The sequence below is a fragment of the Phyllostomus hastatus genome, unplaced genomic scaffold (genome assembly GCF_019186645.2).
Source record: "Phyllostomus hastatus isolate PE091 unplaced genomic scaffold, TTU_PhHast_1.1 phas_scaffold_21, whole genome shotgun sequence".
Classification (NCBI taxonomy): Eukaryota; Metazoa; Chordata; class Mammalia; order Chiroptera; family Phyllostomidae; genus Phyllostomus; species Phyllostomus hastatus.
In genome coordinates, this window is record NW_025334017.1 from 13,899,618 (window position 1) to 13,914,673 (window position 15,056).

Below are 15,056 nucleotides of genomic sequence, written 5' to 3' on the forward strand. Positions count from 1 at the left end.
CTGCAGTTTATGTATTTGTCTTTCTCTTTCACTAGACTGTAACCTACTCAGAGCCCAGACCATGTCTTGTTCTTCTTTGCACATGCTAGAGCTCCTAAACCAGGTCTCACACAATGTTTGTTGTTTCACCAAATCTGTAAAGTGTAAAGAATAGTGCCTGATCCAATCCCCCTCCCCACCTCACCCTCCGATATCAGGCTTGTAAGATATATTTATAAAGAATGTTTTCAGTATTTTGAAAAAACTTAGATTTCTGCGGGACCTCAGAATAATTCTTTGTGAAAACTAGCCATAATTATTAGTGAATTATCACAGGTGATAATGTAAAATTAAAAGGATAAAAGGGCAGTGAATACATTGACTTGATGCAATCAAAGAAAAAAAAAAGTAAAGATATAGGAACTGGTATAGTGCCAACAGAAGACAACCCAATAAGGAAAAAATGTGGGTACAAATCATAAAGGGGAAGGAAATTATTGAAATTTAGTAGAAACAGAAACTTGACAGACCATGGATGGATGAGGCAAGGTGGCAAACCAGAAAGAAACTTTGGCAGAATCATAAATCAAACATAAATTTGTAAAGAAAAAGAATAATTTATATATTTAACAATATACCTAAGAAAAATCAGACCAATATGAATTCTGTAGGGCAGAGATTCTATTTTATCTGCCTTATCTTCCCTCATTTGATTTCAAGCTTCCCACTTTCTTCATATGTAAACTACAGAAAAATTGAAGATTTAATACAATTTTATATAAATACTTCTAGCATGCACCATAATATATAATGAGAGGTAACACAGTGTGGTAAAAAAAAAAAAAAAGCTATAGAAGATAAGAAAATAAACATGAACCAGACTTTGCTACTTACTATTTGACCTTAGATAGATATCTCAATTTCCTCATCAGTATAATTGTTGTAAGATTCAAACAAAATGGTGTAAATAAATATACTTAGTTACCTATCAAGCTCTTTATACAAATGTAAAGGAATATTATGTTGATTAGATCTGAGCATACATAGTTATCTCTACTGTGTACTCTCAAATTGCAAAAGCAAAACCTATAGTTTATTCTGTTAAAAATTATTGGAGGGGGAATCAGTTAAAATATTTTTTGAGAATTTGATTATTGAACAAAACAACTATTTGACTTTTGTTCTTATTGTTTTCTCTCTCCAAACCCCTTTAATATTATTGCTACCATAAATGTGTCTCATATAAGTCAAGTATATTATGTATATTTTTATTACTAATCAAAGTAGGCATTGTATGCATTATTATTACCATTTTACATATGAGAACACTGACGTTCAGAAAAGTGAATTCATGCAAGATCATAGAGCTGCATTTGCAACATGCCTAACAAAGTATGCTGAGTATTTTCTCCATCACTAAATATCTCTACTGGCCTAAGCATCATGTGTCATTTTATTTTCTCATTCCCTATAACAATTCCAAGAACATAATACATGCTCTATAAATAATTTTTAAATGAATGAATAAATGAATGAGGGTTTCCCTTCACACCATACTGCAAACTCACATGACTTATATTTCCACTTTTATTCTATTATTTTCTCACTCAAAAACAATTTTGCCTATAAAATATAATTCAAATCCTTTATCTTATATCCAAGACCCTCTTCAATATGACCATAAATATTTTTTTTCTAGACATATCTTCTTAAACAATAAAAACAACTAAATACTTAAGACACCCTCACTCATTCCAGGGTGTTCTGGAGTCAGATTGCCATGAGTTTCAATCTCTTATTGTGTGAACTTAGGCAAGTTATTTAGCCTCTCTGCAAATCCTATGCAGTTTAATAAGGCAAGAAAATGAAAAGAAAGGAAATAAGACAATCTTTATTTCATTGATGATGTGCTTGCATACGTTTAAATTCAAATATCTACAAACATTGCCCTGACCAGTATGGCTCAGTTGGATAGAGCACAGTCCCATTCCAAAAGGTTGTGGGTTTGATACATACGAGTAAGTTGCAGGTTCCATCCCCAGTCCAGACGCATACTGGAGGCAACCAATGGATTCTCTCTTGCATCATTGTTTCTTTCTCTCCTCTCCTAACTTTCCTAACTTTCACTAAAAACAATGAAAAAAAAATGTCCTCAGGTGAGAATAAAAAAAATTAGCAAACTATTAAAATGAATGTGAGATAATAGAATACAAGGTTTACACACAAAAGTCAATTATATTTCTATATATAAATAAGAAAACAATTGGAAAGTGAAATTTTAAAAAATATCATGAAAACATAAAAATATCAAATACTTAGGAATATATTTAATGAAAGATGTTCAAGATCTCTACATTGAAAACCAAAAACATTGCTGATAGAAATTCACAAAGACCTAATTAAAAAGAGAGTGGAGTAGACTGCATATTTTTAAGGTGTCAGCACTTCCCAAATTAATCTATAGACTTATTACAATCTCAATCAAAATCCCAGCAGGTCTTTTTATAAAAAAGTGAGATGCTAATTCAAAAAATTTATATGGAAATATATATAAGAAAACAGGTGGGATAACTTTACTGATTTCAATATTCACTTAAATATTGAGCTACAATGACTATTGAGCTACAATAATTAAGACAGTTTGATATTGGTATAAGAATAGACAAATAGATCAATGGAACAAAATAGTCTAGAAATAGAATCCCAAATTTATAGTCAATTAATTTTTTGCGAAGTTGTCAAAGAAATTCCATGGAAAAAGAATAGTCTTGTCAATAAATAGTGCTAGGACAACTAGATATCAGTATGGAGAAGATGAATGTTGACTCCCACTTCACACCATACTCGACAATGAGTTAGAGATGGATCATAGACTTAAACATTAAAGCTAAAACTATAAATCTCCTAGAAGAAAATATGGGATAATAAATATTTTTACGACTTTGGGGTAGGCAAAGATTTTTTTTAAGATGACATGAAAGACATCAGAAAACACAAATAAGTTGGACTTCATTCATATTATAAACTTCTTATCAAAAAACGCCACTATGGAAGTGAAAAGGCAATCCACAGAGTAGTGGAGCATATTTGCAGTGTATATATTTCAGGCAAAGTACCTGTATCCAGAAAAAGTAAAGAACACCTCCAAATTATTATAATAATAAAAAGCAAACCCATAACAAAATGGGCAAAAGACTTGTAAAAATATTTTACAAAAGTTTATGAATGGCCATTAAACATATGAAAAGATGCTCAAAGTCATTAGCCATCAGGGAACTAATGCAAATTAAAATTATGAGATAACACTTACCCTGTAGAATGGCTAAAACTATAAAGGGTGACAATACCTAATATTGGGAAGAATGTGCAACAATTGAAACTTTTATTCATTGCTGGTAGGAGTATATAACCACTTGGAAAGCAGCGTGGCATTTCCTCGTAAAGTTAAGCATAAACTTACCATGACCCAAGCAAGAGCTCTACTCCGAGTATTTACCGGAGAGAATATTGATCTGGGTGATGGTTACATTCTGACAATGCTCCATCAAAATTTATTGAGTTATGCACTTAGGATTTGTTTATGTTTGGTATCTATAAATTATACCTGAAGGAAGTAACATTGGGATTTTTTAATGGAATAGAAGTTCCCTAATATGATGATATGAATATACAAAAAGGCTGCAAGAAATGTCATACTCGGTGGTGAAACATTTACAGCTTCTCCATGAGATTAAGAAAGACAATCTCAATTTGGGAATAGCATGTCCACTATTACCATTTATATGCAACATTATACAGGGGGTTCTAGCTGATAAAATAAAGGAAAAAAATGGTATAAGTATTGCTAAGGAAGAAATACAGCTGTCATTATTTGCAGATTGCATGAACATTTATGTAGAAAATCCCAAAGAATCCACAAACTGTTAGAATTAAATTTAAGATCTCTAGAATGAAAGGTCAATAATACAAAATTCAATTGTGTTTCTATATGTTAGAAACAATTAGAAAGTGACAACTTGAAATGTAAATTGAAAGGCTGGTTGGCAATATCCATTAAAGCTGAGCATGTCTGCTTTATGACCCAATAATCTCACTCCTAAGTGTAAATCCAATAGTGTTCCTTTGTGGAAGAAGGAATATATTACAGTGTTTTTGCTCAAAGGAATACTACATTGAAATGAAAATGAAGAAAATTATAGCTACATGCAATAGCATGAATGAATTATATAAAAATAACCTTGAGCAAAAGGAACCAGATTAAAAAGTACTACCATATGATGTTATTTACATAAAGTTCAAAGACAGGCAAAACTAATCTGTGGTGAGAGATACCAGACAGTTGTTAACTTTTGGGGAGCAAGTGGCACCCAGGAGGGCACAGAGGAAAATTTGGGAATGCTGAGAATTCTACTTCTAATCTGAATGGAGGTTACATGGGTACGTTCGTTTCATAAAATATTTTGTGTACAACTTATGCAAAATATACACTTGATTTGTGTACCTGTGTATATTATGCTTTGATTTTTAAAAGTTACTGTTGTATGCATTTACTGATGTCTCCCTAACTAGTCTGCAGGGATCATATTTCTTAGTATCCTATACAAATTTTAGCAGAGCAGCTTCCTAAAATATTACTTTACATGGCACAAGTGCTCATAGATATGGATGCCAAAATAGTTTGTTTATCTTTAGTATAAATACAAGTAATAGTAAAATAATATATATATTTATGTACTTACAAATAAAATCATTTTAAGGAATATTGACATTTTTCCCACAATTCTCCTTTCTCTTATATTTATCTCAAATAGCTCCAAAATAAAAATCTAGATATCTATTAAAAATAGAATCTAACAAGTTAAGTGAATTATGAGGATCACATCTCACTTGTGCACCCTTGTAAGTAAGAATTTGTATGTGAATACACCAGGTGTTGGTCTCATCTCACTTACCATGAAAGTTCAGGGCAGGTCAGCTGGGGGTCTTCTTAGAAGAAAGAAGTAGGTTCTGGGCCAGAATTTGAACCCATAGTCAGTGTAATTTGGACATGTTTTTGGCTGATTGCATGTTTTTATTGCAATAAAATGTACATAAGCCATTTTAGTCATTTTTTAAGAGAGACATTTATTTATTTTTTGAAGACTTTTATTTATTTATTTTTAGAGGGGAAGGAAGGGAGAAAGAGAGGGAGAGAAACATCAATGTGTTGTTGCCCCTCGCATGCCTCTAGTGGGAACCTGGTCCACAACCCAGGCATGTGTCCTGACTGGGAATCAAACTGGCAACCCTTTGGTTCACAGGCTGGCACTTATTCCACTGAGCCGCACCAGCCAGGGCTATTTGAACCATTTTTAAGGGTGTAGTTCAATGGCATTAAATACACTCATATATATTGCTGTGCAACTGTTACCACTATCTATCTCTGGAACTTTTTCATGGAAATGTTCTGAACATGTTATTAAATGCAGCTAGGACTCAGTTTCCTACCTGAGTCCTTCATTTCTAAGATCCTCTGTAGCTTAGGAACAACGTAGCCAAGAGCAAAAGCACACTCAGAAAGGAAAAAAGACTCCTTTTGTCAAAAGGAAAAATTTTTATAAAGTCCTAGATTTGGAGGAGGACGTTAGTGTTCAGTTAAAGCTAGGACAGAAAAATGTCTTCATGAAAAAGAGGTCATCTGAATAACGGGCCTTTTTCCTTAATAGGAGAATCATCTTGCTTCTTTTCAGATAGGCCTTTGTGAACACAGACCATGTGACAAGTGGCCCTACTCACTACAGAGCACTCATTCTAGCAACATTTCTTGGGCTTTAAAATACAGAATTCTGTTTTTATTCAAAATGTTTACAGGGTCAATCAGTATTATATTTTAGTAAGTCTATTTTGTATGCATGTCAGTTTTGACATCCTTAATTAAATGCCTAGGCTCCTGGCTTGGTTGTGTTGTTTTGTGTTGTTTTGTTTTGTTTTCAGCTTTTCCCCAAGATGATTATGAAATTCCAGAAGTGCAACTACTGGAAAGACTGCAACTGTTCTCTTGTCCCGTTCAAACCATTTTAAATGATTAATGCCCAATTTCTTAAACTGAGTGGTAGGTATATGGATATTCATTATTCTTTATATCTGGCACACATGTTAGTCATACTGTTTCATGTATAGTCAGTATTTAATAAAAGGTTTCAAAAAATTCCTTCTACAATATGTGTTTTACTTAAGCACATTTTTGTTACAAAACAACAAAGCTGATCATTAAATCCTGTCTTTCTTTTAGACACAGTTGTAAAAAGATTTACTTTTGGGTACTTTCTAATACACTCAGCCCCTGATTCACACATGGCCAACCAACCACCTAAGATGAGTAAGGTTCTGACTTGGCTGGAACTCCCTTCTCTTTTCTGCCTCTGCCTAGAACTGTTTCCAGTCCCTAACCCTCCACGTGATAGGCTACACAGCCATTTCTTTCCCTTTCTTAATAGTGATATCACGTACAATATCACCATTTCCTCTCATGTGAGTCCTACCCCTCTCAAAACATTTGGAAGCCCTGCTGCCATTCCTTAGAAAGATACAATACCAAGCACTGTTGAGTTTCAGCACTCCACTCTTTCTCCGTGTACCCACGTTACCCCAAGACCCATTGTTCTAACAATCCCTCCCCAAGTGCAGCAGGCCACTTTCTAGTTTACTCACACGATGGTGATGTCCTATTACTACTGAAGTGCTATTTTGGATGTCACCAGTTTTAGGAGGGCAGCTCTGAGAACCTAAACCCCTTGTAAAACCTTGTTACCATTTAAAAAAAATTTTTTTGCCTCACAACAAAGCAATGAAAAAATAAATTTTAAAATAAATCCATGACAATTTGCCTATACTTTTCACAAAAGACTTCAAAGCCTTTCACACAAACATCTTTTAAAAAGCCCTTTTTTTTTTGCCATAGCTAACAGTTGTAAAGGACTTGTTATATTTACTGCTAAGAAGTATATACTAGCAATCTTTGGACACAGATAATGCACAAATTATTACTAGTTACATTGGATATACTTCTTTCCATTCATTAATTCAGCACAAATTTATTGAGTTCCTATTCTGTAAAAGGCATTATTCTCAGCACTGGAGACCCAGTACTGAACAAAACAGGCAATGCCCTGTCTTAGTGGAATTTACAGAGGATATGGCTCATTCTAGGCACTTAATAAATATTGGTTGAATGAATGATTGAATGTGGCTAGCAAAACCAGTAGAATATAGTAAATATTTATGTTTTATAAAATTCAGTGAAATCAGTGAACAAAGGTGTTGCAGAACATAAATTAGGGGAATTTGTTCCAGCAGTCGAGGTTAAAATATTTCCTTATTATAATGAAGTAGTACAGGGTAGGAGTGTTGGGTGATCACAACCAGAAGCCACGTGCCTCTACAATCCACAGGACCCTCGCTTTGCAGAGGACTGGTTTGGAGAAAAATGCCATCCCACCACTACCTCCATGTCTTTTTACAAATTATTACTTTAATACCAAAGTTTACTTTATTTATAAGTAAATTTGATTTATCATCTTAACTCCAAGAACTCAGTGTCAGTTTTCAGTGACATTATAGCACACGACAAAATTTGACCAAATGTAACAGAGGCTTTAGTCTATAATAATTGGTTTGCATTTGAAATCCCATCTTCATAGATATTTGTAATATATTTAATTTTTATGATATTACCTATGATTGCAATTCCCCAATAGGATTCACACTCACACACACATACACAAGACACAGACAGTGAGAGAGATATATTTTAAGGAGTTATGTGTGCAATAATGGGAGCTGGTTAATACAAAATTTACATGGTGGACCAGCAAGCAGAATCTCCAGAAGGAATTGATGTTGCAGTGTTGAGTCTGAAAGTAGTCTGGAGACAGAATTTCTTCCTTTGAGAAACTCAGTCTTTTCTCTTTGTGCCTTCCACTGATTGGATGTGGGCTACCTACCTCATGGAGGGTAATCTGCTTTACTCAGAATCTACTGATTTAAATGTTAACCACATCTAAAAAATACTTTCATGGCAACATCTACACTAGTGTTTGACCAAACAACTGGACACCATAGCCTAGACAAGTTAACACATAAAATTAACCATCACAGTCCACCGTTTATCAACTTGACATTCATACACTTCTCCTTAAACCATCTTTAATTTCTAAATAAAGAAAATAAAAAAGTCATACTTCCACCTAACATGATACAATTATCCTGCATACAACTCTTTTTTTAAAGAGGATGCAAAGTCCTTGGGTGATATTCACTCTTCTTGATACCTTGTATCTTAAATACTAAATTAAAGTTAACCATACTTAAATACTATGATGTACAGTCAATACCTCTTATGTCATATGATAGAGGGATAAGAGAGGGAAGAAAACAAAGATAGGATAGATAGATAGATAGATGATAGATAGATAGATAGAATCAGATAGATACATAAATACATGTATATATACATGAGTATATTCATAACAAAGTAAGAAAGAAATACTTGTAACAATTATAGTCCTCATCTTTGTAATTGCTGACATAGTTATAGTTTTATTGGAGAAGGAGACAGTTAACATTGTGAAGACAGTTGGGACTTGAGGTTGGGAAGAATATGCTTCTCTCCCCATACATGCCCACTGCCCCAAATAAAAAATAACCAACTATGGGAGAACAGCTGAGACAGCGACTGGGGACAGAGGAATGGGGAAGAAGACATGGAACTCCAGGGCAGCAGAAGAGACCATACATGTGCTGGGAGGTCCCAGAGGCAGTGGATGTAGAGTATCGTGGGCACAAGTCTCTGTACCTTCCACACAGGGCTGTATAAATTAATATAGAGATAAGTTGTTTGCTCTTTTTCCTTTTCTGCCTTTTGCTCCATGCTGCTTGCCACGATCCCAGCTCCTCTTTCCACACAAGGGCAAAAGGAAGGGGCATGATGGATAAGTCATCACCGAATTGCAATCAGACCCACATCCATCAGCTTCTGGATCTTCTGTGCTACTATAGGATTCTCTAAGTGTTTGCCGAGTGCCTGAGGATCCTTCTGTATCTGTTCCAGGATGAACCTCATAGCTGGGTCACTCATGATCTGCTGCACCTCAGAGTCAGCCATGGTCCGTCGCTTCACATCTTCAGGGCTTTGTGTTGGTCGTACGGGGCCATCATACAGCATTGGAAACTATCTGCTGGCTCCTTACAGTTGAAGTCCAGCTCTAGTGCCTTCTGGGAGACATCCATAGCTTTAGTGTAGTCATTCATCTGCCTCTAGAGCAGCTGCTTTCTGTGTATAGCCTTTGATGATGGTTGGCTCTAGTTTGATACATTTTCACAGTCCTTGACCACCAGCTGAAACTCTTAGCAGTTTGGTGTAGCAGGCAATTTGCTATACAATTTGGCATCTCTTGGGTTTCATTTGATGGCTTCTGTACAATGCTTCATGGCTTGGGGATAGCCCCCTTTCCGGAAACATTCATCACCTTTGTTCTTCTCCAGAGCCAGGGAAGTGTTTATGTAAGCCAGTCACTCGTGCTCCTTCAAGATTTCCTTTGCCTGTTGGCATTTCTTGAGGATATCTGGTGTTCGGTGCTCTGCCAGAGACTTACTATAGAAATGGGGGGTATCCTTGTATTTTTCTCCTTTGAAGTAGTAATTGCCAATTTGTGTATAAGCTCTGGCAATTTCTCAATAATCTTCCCAGCTTTCTCCACCCACTTCAATGGCCTTCTCACAAAGCTCTGTAGTATTTACTCTAGTGGCCCTTTTTGAAGTGCACAGCTGCTTGATTGGTCATGTAAGTCATGTTGGTGGTGCCCAGGTCCTTGGCTCTGCCATAGTGCTTCATGGCTGCATCAAAGTCTTTCTTCTTATAGGCACCAATCCCCAACTCTTTTCATTTCAGTGCCTGCTTCTTATTCTCTGGAAGATCCTCTTCCATTGGTTCTGGTTTAGTGTCATTTTGGGAAGGATATGGTGGTGGAGGTGTTACAACTTCCTCCTCCTCATCCATACTGCCCAGATCAAATCCCAGGAGGACACTGAAAATAGTCATGATCTGGGGATCTTGCCGTTTCATGCCCAAGGCCGATGGGTTGTTTCCCAGTTGCTCTATCAGTAGTACATGGTAGGAAGGATCACTGAGCAGCGCCCTTGTCCTCGGCTCACTCTCCAACTTCTGGCACAGATTGCACATATTTAAAGGGTTCATGAATTTCCTCTCTGCCAACCAGTTCTCCATATTCTATAAACACTCTTTGAGCTGAGGATTATTTGCTTCATATTTTAGACCCTTTTCATAGATTTGTTAGGCTTCTTTAAATCAGTTTAAGAACTTGAGCGCTGCTGCTTTTTGCGAATAGCCCTTGCCCCATTCAGGCTTTAAAGTCAACAATTTTGCAACCATTCTCATAGGCCTTCTGGTTGTCTCCTTTCTTGGGTCGTCTCCACTGAGCAATTGCTATAGAGAACATCATTCCGGGAATCTAACTTAATTGCTTTGGAGTAACGCATTGTCAATTCTGACAGCACTCGGAGACTTCTTGCCCTTCTCTTTTAGCTCATTTACCGGCTCCCTAGCATGTCCCAGAACCCAGTTGAACTGACTCCATCCACATGGCATTGCCAACGGCACATGCCCTGTAGCTAGCAGTTACAACTACCTTCTTCCACTAGTCATTTCCCTCAGCAAGCACCTCGACCGGTTGTGGTTCTTTGCCCAGCAGAGTGATCCAAACATTCACTTGTGAAGTATCTAGGCCATTAATAGACCTGCCTGAATTAGATTGTTGTAGTTTTCCATTGACTTAAATCCAGGGTATGGAATAAAAGAAGCTCTGTGGAATCTCCTGAATTCCACACATACTCTTCCATTGTGTAGTGGGTAATCAAGATCAATTTTACTCTAGCCAGTACTCCCTTCTTTGCCAGTTAAGAGGCATGGGAAGAGGTCTAGATCAGCAAAGCATAATGTCATAGGGACAGGAAGCAAAACTTTTGTTAGTGAATCACTGGGGGTAGTAGTGAGTGACTCCATTCCCATGTCCCCCTTTGACTCTTGGATCAATGAATCCTAGCTTTGGGAAAACAACACAGTATGTTGGATGCCAGTTTTGAGCATATACGGCCTCCTGAAGAACCTTGCCCCAGCCCTGCAGGATATTGCCACCTACCTAGTTCTGTAACTGAGTTTTCTGAAGGCCATTCCACTATTCTATCAGGCCAGCTGCTTCAGGATGATGGGGAGGATGGTAAGAGCAGTGAGTTCTTTGAACATGGACCTCTCACCCCACTTCGTGTGCCATAAAGTGAATTCCTTGATCAGAAGCAATGCTCTGTGGAATGCCAAAATGGTGAATAAGATGACCTGGTTTGTGGCTACCAATCCACCTCTTTCTCCAGTGATTTGTCATTGCACTATAGGCTTGTGAACGATGTGGTTACAATGGCAACATAGACTTCCACCATCAAGGTCAACCTGGCTATGGCCACTGCAAAGTGCCCAACTGCCAGCAGCAGAGAACAGTATGGTGCCATTCCTCAGGGTGATCCTTCAGTTACCTGTTGGCAGGCTGATTACATTGGACTACTTCCATCATAGAAGGAGAAGGGTTTGCTCTTCTTGAAAATGGCTGTGCCTTCCCTGCATGCTGTGGTCACACTAAAACTATCATTGTGGACTACTATGCTAAGGAGAACTCTCTTTCTGCAACATTTTGTGAAAGAATATACAAGCACTGAAAAGTAGTTGTAACAGCTTAAATCAATATTTTTTTGTGACCAAAAATCTAGTACTCTCTTAGCAATATAATAGTTTCAATAAACTTGCTCTAAATGAAAAAAAAAGTATTATTCTTAAGTTACTATTGGTTATAAACATACTATCAGCAATGTAGTGTATCTGAAGTACTAAAGTGAGTGCTATATTCAGTCTGCTTTTCATCAGTGTATATAACGGGCTGTCAGTGAAAAGCTGAGAAGTTTTGGATCCCTATGGGCATAATTTCGAGATTTCTTAATAGTATAGTAGAATTTTGTAGACTTTTATAAAGAACGAATACCTAGATTTCTTACTGAGCAAATTCTCCCAGTGCATTTGATTTGATTTGATTTTACTTGATTTGATTTCAGTCTTGGCTTTTTAAAAATTTTTTACTAGATGTTTCGTATCTTAAAATTTTAAATAAGGACATTTTTGCAATTCCTTATGAAGTTTTTATTTGCAGCCTGCTTATTTTTAAAATAATTTTTTAAATGAGCCAAAATGATATATTTTATATAGCATATTTTCAATAAATGGTAAATGCATTTTTGTAATAGTATCTATGTTTAAGTACTGTGCTATTATTACATGTATTTTTTTTAATTTGACATATTTTTCTTCCCTTCAGTATATCGTTAACCTGCGATATTCTTAGCTACATTTTAATGGTTATCCTTTCTTCATGAGACACTCAATCACTTTCTTTTTCTCACTCTTTTTCCTTTCCCTATAAATTGTTTCTATTTTATTCTTGGTCTGTCTTATTGGTCCTTTCTTGAATGATTTAAGCATCATCTATCAAAATGAATTTTTCTATGTTTTACAGTAATATTTAAATAGTTTTTATTTATCATTTCAAGTTATCCTCATTTTTAACCTCAGTTTCAAACTTCCCATTTGATGTTGATATAACTGTGGTGTTCATCTGTACCTCACTTTCTTATAACTTCCAACTAAACACGAATTATTATATTTTAACTTGATTTAGATAAAGTGAAATAAAATAGACTCTATTAATATGCTTGAAATTAGATTTTAACATACTCCTTATTCAGAGAAGCCCCATGTGCTCTCTCACAGGACACGTGATGTTTCACCATATTTGCTGAAGAACTTTTCCTCTTACTAGATGGGAAGCCCCTTGAAAGCAGGGAGTACATGTAAATCTCTAGTGTCTGGTGCAGTGTAGGTTGTTAATGAATGAAAAATAAATAAATGATGAACGAATAAATGAGAACAGTTAGTTGTACAATTTCAGCGGGCTTGTCCAAACAAACCACTTTCCCTTCCAGCTCTAAGTGACAGCAAATGAAATTTCTTTTGCAAAGGTCAAACCTTTTAATTTCCCAACTGGACTTATTTTACAACAAAAATATCCTTAGAAAAATACATTTGTTTTAACCTATTCATCCAAGGCAGAAGCTGTCAACCTTTGTTGAAGATGAGAATCATGTCTTCATCTCAGTGAAAATAAATTAGGAGCCCCCAGGTGCTTCTAAAGAGCAGCTAAGGTTGAGAGCTGCTGTGCTAAGACAGAAGTAACTGGTGGCAAGTTCTAATGAGCAAAGACAAAAGAAAAATTAGACCCTTAATGACTGGGCGGAGAATTCTTTGTTGGGGGACAGGTGTGGGGCATAGGAGAGGGACGCAGCTCTTCCTTCAGGAGGCTGGGGCAGCTAGACAGGGAAGTATTTTTAAAAGCATCTATTGTCTTGAAATATTAAGAGGAAAGATTATTAGTACTTTCTAAAGAGGCAAACTTTGAAAAGAATTTAATATTCAAATTTAAAAATGAGGTCAGAGATTCCAACAAATGCCAATAAAAGGGTCCTTTGAATTTCTTGAACTTTTTACAAAAATATTCCACAGGCTCACGAATACAGCAAATGTATTGGGCATACTGGCTAAGAGAAAAGCATAAAAAGAACAGAAGTTAACAAAGCAGAACTCAAGAAAAAAAAGTGTTTTAAGAAATTAGTAGTCCTGAAATTTGTGCCTCTACTGTGATTATAATGACATAAAAACTGTATCTGAATATGGATGAGAAAAAGAGAGAGATGTTAACCACTTGGCATGTTTAAGTGTATTGAACCTGAAGGCTGACCTTCTAGCTCCTACTTTGCTACTACAGTAGTCCCCCTTCTCCACGGCTTTGCTTTTTCTGGTTTCATTTATGCACAGTTAACTGTGGTCCAAAAATATTATAGAAAAAAATCCAGAAATAAACAATTCAGGAGTTTTAAATTGCGGGCTGTTTTGAGTAACATGATGAAATCTCCTCCCGTGTCCAGCTCCATCTGGGGTAGGACGTGAATCATCCCTTTGTCCTGCTTATACATACTATATGTACATTACAGTGAGGCATTTAAAAAGGGAAAGACCACATTTACATAACTTTTATACAGTATATTGTTATAATTGTTCTACTTTATTAGTAGTAATTGTTATTAAAATCTAACTGTGCCTACTTCCTAAATTAAACTTTATCATACATAGTGATATGTATAGGTGCATAGTGATATGTAAACATAGCTATGTGTAGTGAAAAGTTTATACAGGGTTCGGTACTCTCTGTGGTTTCAGGCATCCGCTAGGGGCCTTGGAATGGGTCCCCTGCAGATAACGGGGACTACTGTAATAACCTGCATTTCCACAGGCAGGTCTCGATTTCCTCACCAGCAAAAATAAGGGAGTCGAAAGCTTGAACTGAATTAGTGCTTCTTGCGAGCTTTCTCTCAAAGAATAAATACATGCACTTCCAGACTCAGCGTGGGGGTGTCCTGCAGCACTCACCGCCATGCGGGTTCTTTCTGAAGTCTCCTGTTGTTAAAAGTCCACATCCTGGTATGTGAGTTATATCTCAACTGTTTTTCCAGAAAGTTCATGTACTTTTTATTCCTTATTATGCTTTTCGTGTTTTTTCTTTTAAATACAGTTGAGCTTGTATATAAAATTTTACATTCTTTTTTCCCCACTAAGATTATATCTTTCACTTTTTATATATGTCAGTAAAAAGCATTACTTTTCTTTTAATAACTGCAAAATATTCATCATATGGCTGTGCTATGCTGTACTAACCATCTCCTAATTTGGGATAGTCATGCTTCAGCGCAGTGTGTTTTCACCACCACGCAGCCTTCATTTCTTCAGCTTGGCACTGTGTAAAGATTCGGATTTCTTTATAGTTTCTAACTGAGTGCTCCGAAGTGCCAAGATTATAAGATGAAAAATTTTTTTCTCTTATTGCTATGGTGTGTTAAATGGTCTCTGGGTGACGTAAGTTGTAATTCAT

General features: G+C 36.1%; 1 pseudogene; it reads right to left on the reverse strand.

Annotated features, from left to right (window-relative positions):
- Window positions 1-8,956: 8,956 nt before the first annotated feature.
- LOC123833252 lies at window positions 8,957-10,624 on the reverse strand (annotated as a pseudogene).
- Between the last annotated feature and the right edge of the window lie 4,432 nt (window positions 10,625-15,056).